The sequence below is a fragment of the Drosophila mauritiana genome, chromosome 2L, assembly GCF_004382145.1.
Source record: "Drosophila mauritiana strain mau12 chromosome 2L, ASM438214v1, whole genome shotgun sequence".
Lineage (NCBI taxonomy): Eukaryota > Metazoa > Arthropoda > Insecta > Diptera > Drosophilidae > Drosophila > Drosophila mauritiana.
The window spans coordinates 8,596,395-8,602,394 of NC_046667.1; positions in this window are offsets into that span (position 1 = coordinate 8,596,395).

Below are 6,000 nucleotides of genomic sequence, written 5' to 3' on the forward strand. Positions count from 1 at the left end.
GAAACTGATTCTTTTCCCTCTTTCCGGTTTCCACACAAAATGATCCCCCATTCAATTCCCGGAAAAAAATATCTCCTACAGGAAAAAGCTAGAAAAATGCAAATATAAATGTATAGCAGAACAACAATTACCATAAAAGTTGGCGGTTTACACCGACCCGCAAACAACAAACACTGAAAACAGACGGAAAGCCCCTAAAGCCGTCATAAAGACTTTTGTTGGTGTTGGCCAAGTGGAAAACATTTGCCAGCCTATTCCGCGCCCGGCTTTGGGCCATTAGACCAGCAAATTGTTGGTAAAACAAGCGCAAACACCTTGGGAAGTTTATCCTGAAGGAAATGTATTGGGAAAAGTTTATATAGCGACGCCACATCGATTAGTTGTCTATAATTTTTCCGTTCACTGAATCGCAAAGTGCAAATAGAATGGTGAAAAAGAAATGGGAAAATTGTAGCCGAATATTATACAAAAGTTGCTGAAGACTATGTGCTGCAAGCTCAACATTTTTATTAAGATATTTACGATCGCAAAGAAAGCCTAAAAATATGCTTCAAACTCCTAATGTTCTACTAGTATTAGAATATAATATTTTATTTTAGAAGCTTTTCTCTTGGAGACTTACTTTCCCGTCAGATACTTTCAGATAGTCTGTCAGCTTTATCCGGCAGAAGTCAGCTTTGAACCTGAACTAACTTCCCGACTTTGTGCCGTCGAGGAGCTGAGACTCACTTGACTCTAAGCCTCCTATTCTGGCCCCGAATATCAGCCGGCCCATAGAAATCCGGTCCCCGGAGTGACGAGTGGCCTGGAGTGCTCCGAGGGTCTGGGCCCGATACTTTGTTTAAGATTTTTTTGCAACCCCCAGCCAAGAGCAACGCCCATGCAGCACCACAGAGGGTAGTAGCACCAACATCACCTCCCCCAAGTGGAGTCTATGTGCAGACAGACATCGGATTGCTTCCAATTCGTCGCGCAGTCGGCGGTGCAAAGTATTTGCCAAAGGCATCATGAGTGCTGGGGATTAGTTCGCCCCATCCTCCGCCACTCTGGCCATCCAACCATCCAGGCAGCCACTTCACTCCAGGGATAGGATAGCGGATAGCTCAGGATGGGATCTTTTTCCTTCTTTATTTTTTCGCACAACCTTGGGAAAGCGGCTTTAAAGATGCGCCTGGGGGAAAAGGGCGCAAAAAATTAGTTAATACCGGAAGTCATCGCACTGTTTCGTGCATCCGCCTCAAGTCTGATTTGGGCTCTCATTCCCCTATATCCTTGTGCAGAGATTCTGCGCAGTCGAGTGGAAATTTTATGAAACTGTTGCCTGTCTGTCTGTCTGCGGTTTGGCCAACGATCTAAGGCACTGGTGGTGGTGCCAAAGTCATAATTTATAATTTATTGGGCTGCGCATATTTATGTGCGTTTTATGGGTGCTAATTAGCTTGGCCTGAGACCAGGACCTCTTGGAGGTGGGAGTTCTCATATTCGCTCTCTGCGACTGACAGTGAAATACGTACTTTGAAAAGAAGAATATTTGAATAAATTTTAAAGGTACGAATGCCTCTTTAAAATCCAGGCAGAGAGATTGATCTGTAGTAATCTGTAATAAAACCTTTTCACATTGTGCAGAACTCGATTTCAATACATCAGTTGCTAAATTCAAAAGTATTTTATAATAAAGAGCTACCTCTACCACAGTTTTTAAGAATGTCCATTTCCATGTCTTCAATTCGCGTGACTGAAATTCCAATTTTAATAAGAGGTTCATAAAACATTGAAGGGGCCCTCCACCAAAATCTGTTTCCGTTGAAGACGGCTTTAAACTTAATTCGAAACGAAAACAGAAAATCAAAGAAACGCCCAATATTCATAAAGTGCCCACGAAGACATCTTGAAATTAATGCGCCGGTCAGAGGAGCGAAATTGGAGCAGGAACTGGGGCCAAGCGGAGCGAGGAGCACTTTCCAATTTTCATTAAAATAACAGAGTCCTGCCAGTCCTCAATTCTCGGTCCCCAAACCATGGAACCCATGGCCAGCATGGCGATTGGATAGCCACCCCCAGAAGAGTACTTTTTAGGGCGCAGGTTTTTCGGGGTTGAGTTGGGGGATGCAGATGGGGGTCGTCTACGTGATTGCTGGGCGATGGATGTCTGCCCTCGCCCCACAGTTCCAGCGATCTCGGGGCCTTCGTTCCATTCGTTAGTTCAACGCACACCCGGGAGTATGATGAAATTAAATTGGGGAAACTTTGCTGCCAGTCGTCGTCTGTCGTTCGCTGGTCCTGGTCCCTCAGCTCCTGCTCCTGCTCCTTCTGCAGTTGATGATGATGATGGCGATGGCGATGACGATGATGGCTGCCATCGCCAGAGCAGCCCGGCAATGAGTCTGGTGTCCTTCTGTTTTTGGGCTGCTTTCAGAACTCCTCCTGCTCCGACTGCCATATTTTATATGTACACAAACATGCACGTATATATATGTGTATATTCTGCGTTATTCTGTTCCTGAAACATTTTCACTGCAAACGAAAGCGAATGTAGATTTTTTCAACGTTTCCCTCTGATATGTTTAAAAATTTAAACTTGTCGCTGTGGACTCCCCCGTTTTCTTGTTGGTTGTTTTAAGCTTTTTACCTGGCCCCACTTCTCTGCAGCTGCCTCTTGTTGCGAAAATTTAATCAGTTGCCAAAGTTTTGCAATTTTAATTAAATTCTCCAAATTGGTTTTGACTGCTCTGCGCTAAAGTTTTTCATTTTCATTGTCGCCCGTTCGTTCGTTCGCTCGGTTTTTCTTGCCGCTTTTCATTCTCCATGCCCACCTCCATTCCGCCCCTTTTGGCCCTCTGTCATCGGTTCTGGTTTAGAGGTTATCCAAATTGGCAACTTTGTAGGTAGACGAGCAAAGTTTTAATTGTTTAAGAAATGCACCCAGAAGTGCACACGCAAAATAATTGCACCTAGAGAATGTTAAATTTACTGAAAATACATATTAAATAGTGTTTTAATAATTTTGTTGTTTACATTAGACCTTTCAATACAAAATATGTAAATTAATTGTTAGTCTCTTACGCTCTTAAAAATATGTTATAACTAGAATTTTGTTTTCTAATAATTTCAAATTTATAAAAAATATTCGAAGAATGGTTTACTTTTGTATATTTTTAAGTTTTGTATAATGCAAAAATATTTTAAATAAATAGTAAAAAGTAAATTTTAGTACCAACAAAAATTTCCAAGTGTACGCCATCCAGAACTCGGTGGAGTGCAAAGAAATGATATAAAAAAGTTTTTGCTCATTTAATGTCGCCATTTTTGCTGGGTATATAGGGACATAAACTATCGTCGCCTGCAATGGATGCCCCTCCCCCAATTTACACCGCCCCCTGCCATTGCTGATGGAAAACAAAAACAAGAAGAAGCAGCAAAAGAAGAAGAAGTAGATGGGATCCAACACAAAAACGCCATTTAGCGCACAGGAAACAGTTTTAAAAGCGCGTCAGGCGACGATGGCGATGGCGACGTCGCGTCGCTAGGAAAACCCAGGGAAAACCCACGGAAAATGGCGGGTTGTGGGGGAGTGGGTCGTTACTGGCCAACGCAATTGCGTTTAATTGCAAACAACAAAAAAATAAGCGAAAATATAATGTGAAATAGTACAGAAATGAGGCAGCGTCTGGTAGACAAATTACAAGTGGACCCTCGCACCCAAATATACAAAGTAAAAAACTTATTTTTTGACTGCCTTTGTCTTGGCAAATTACCAAATGGATGCTAGCTCTTCACAAACTGTTTGAATTTCTACCTTTTTACTCGGCCCAATGCACAAAATAGATCAAAATCAAAGCGGATCGGTCCATCCTAATTGCGTGACATCAAATGGGTCAGTTAGTGATGGCAGCATCCACAAAATGGTTATTGATCATGTTTACTCGAAAAAAGGATTTCGAAATAATGCCTGAATATTGACGTCAGTCACTTGAAAAGTAGTATTTGCTGAATCGAATTTTCTGTTTTGGAACAAGGATTAGTTTAATTTCAGTCCATTTTTGCGTCCACAATAGGTCGATTAGGTTAGCTCCTTTATGCAGGACAATTACGATCCCGATCGCCATTCGAATCACGCATCACTAGCACATCCGATTGAAATATGTTAAATCAATCGCACGGGGATGGTATTGCATATGGACGTTTTTCTTATCAACTGTGGTCTATCGCTGGGATGGTTTCCAAGGACACGGGCTCTGAAATAGGGGGGAGTGGGTCAGCGCTACGGAAGCGCGAAGATTAGTTGATTGCATCAATATGCTAGCCGTCCGACTCGATTCACCCTCACGTTTCGTAACTCGGCCGTGGGCTTTATCTCATCGTTCATGCGAATCCGAAATTAAATTATCTCCCAAACTGCCAACAGACGTCGAATTGGAGGACAACCCTTGTTTCAAAAGTCCTGTCGTCCCCCGCCACTCTGCAGCTTTTATTCCAATCAGATTGTTTCCGTGGCTGCCCTCTCGTCCTTCGTCCTTCCTTCTTCATCTCACTGGCTCGCTGTGTGTGTGGGTGTGTGTGTGTGCCTCAAATAGGCTTTTTACTTTGTCGCTGAGCTGCGCCTTGCAGATTGAATTCGAATTAATGCCTTTGACCCGCCCCGCAGCAACCTCATTACCATCACCCCCTCGCCAGGAATTACAGCAGCAACATCATCACCATCATCATCATCGGCAGGAACATCATCCTCGTTCCACACGGCTCGATTTGGTCCGGGTCCTCGGCTTTATCCCCCCATCCTTCTGTCTCTCTCCTTGCGGCGCGTGTTCGTACGCCTGATTAACATATGTCAACAGTATTATATAAAGTGGTATTTCGGGCCTCATTTCGGGGGAATTGGAATTGGAACTCGGATTTGGCACTGCGTTGACTCAGATTCAGATTCAGATCCGGTACCGTATTCGGACCAGGGTCTGCTCAAAGGCGGCACATGTTGCTCACGAAATTCAATTATGGCAGCACTTGCTTATTTTGGTAAGAAATTAACTTGTAGATTAAAGGAAGGAAAGCCTTTCCGATGGGGGCGAAAGAGTTACTTGCAAATCTGGTGACTTAATGGAATTTCCAATTTAGCTGTAGGCATAGTGCTTGAATGGAAAACTGGGTTAAAATCCAAGGTTTGTTGGGCAATATTTGAAAGGAAAACGGACGTGACTTCATGCATACTTTTAAATCTTTTTTGGATTTATATGAGCTTTGATACACTTAACTTATGTTAACACTTCAATAGATTCAAGAGTCTGTTTTAAAAGTTATCTAAGAATACAAAATATCAAGAGCTTTGTTTCACAATCATCATGTTTGTTTATTGAACTTGTAGATTTGCACATAAATAACCCTTTTCAAAATAACCACCTACTGGTTCGACTCTTTCAGTTCTGAACACCGATTTCAATAGCACCCAAATCGGTTGAACTTTAACTTGAAACTTGCCCACTGAAACTTTTATGCAAAAAGATGGAAAAAGGAATTTATGGTCGCAACATCGATACACACTCCCTGCTGAATAAAGGATTGCACTTGAAATTGCTATCATCCTTTGGCCGGCGGTCAACCACCAATAAACCCGCCCAGTCCCCTCGAAATGCAAATGAACAGCCGCCATCATCGCCTCGACCCACTACACCTACCCACTCGAATGGGATTCATCACGGAAAAATAAGGGGAGCGCCAATAACTCGTCTTTTACAGGTCCAAGGAGCAGGGGTGTCCGCTGCAATAAATCAGGGCTCCAATAATTGAGTGGCGCACGAGCGGCTTGTAGAGTGGGTGGTGGCTTCGGTGGCTTTGGTGGTGCTGATGGTTCCACGGTGGATGGTGGGTGGTGGGTGCTGCTGGCACTGGACTGGGGTGCATGCAAAGGGCCAACAAGTGTAGTGGAGCTGGGGTATCGCGTCTGCCCGGTCGTCTGGTCAGCGTGGCCAGACACTCGACTTGGTTCAATGAGTTGCCCGCTGGCTC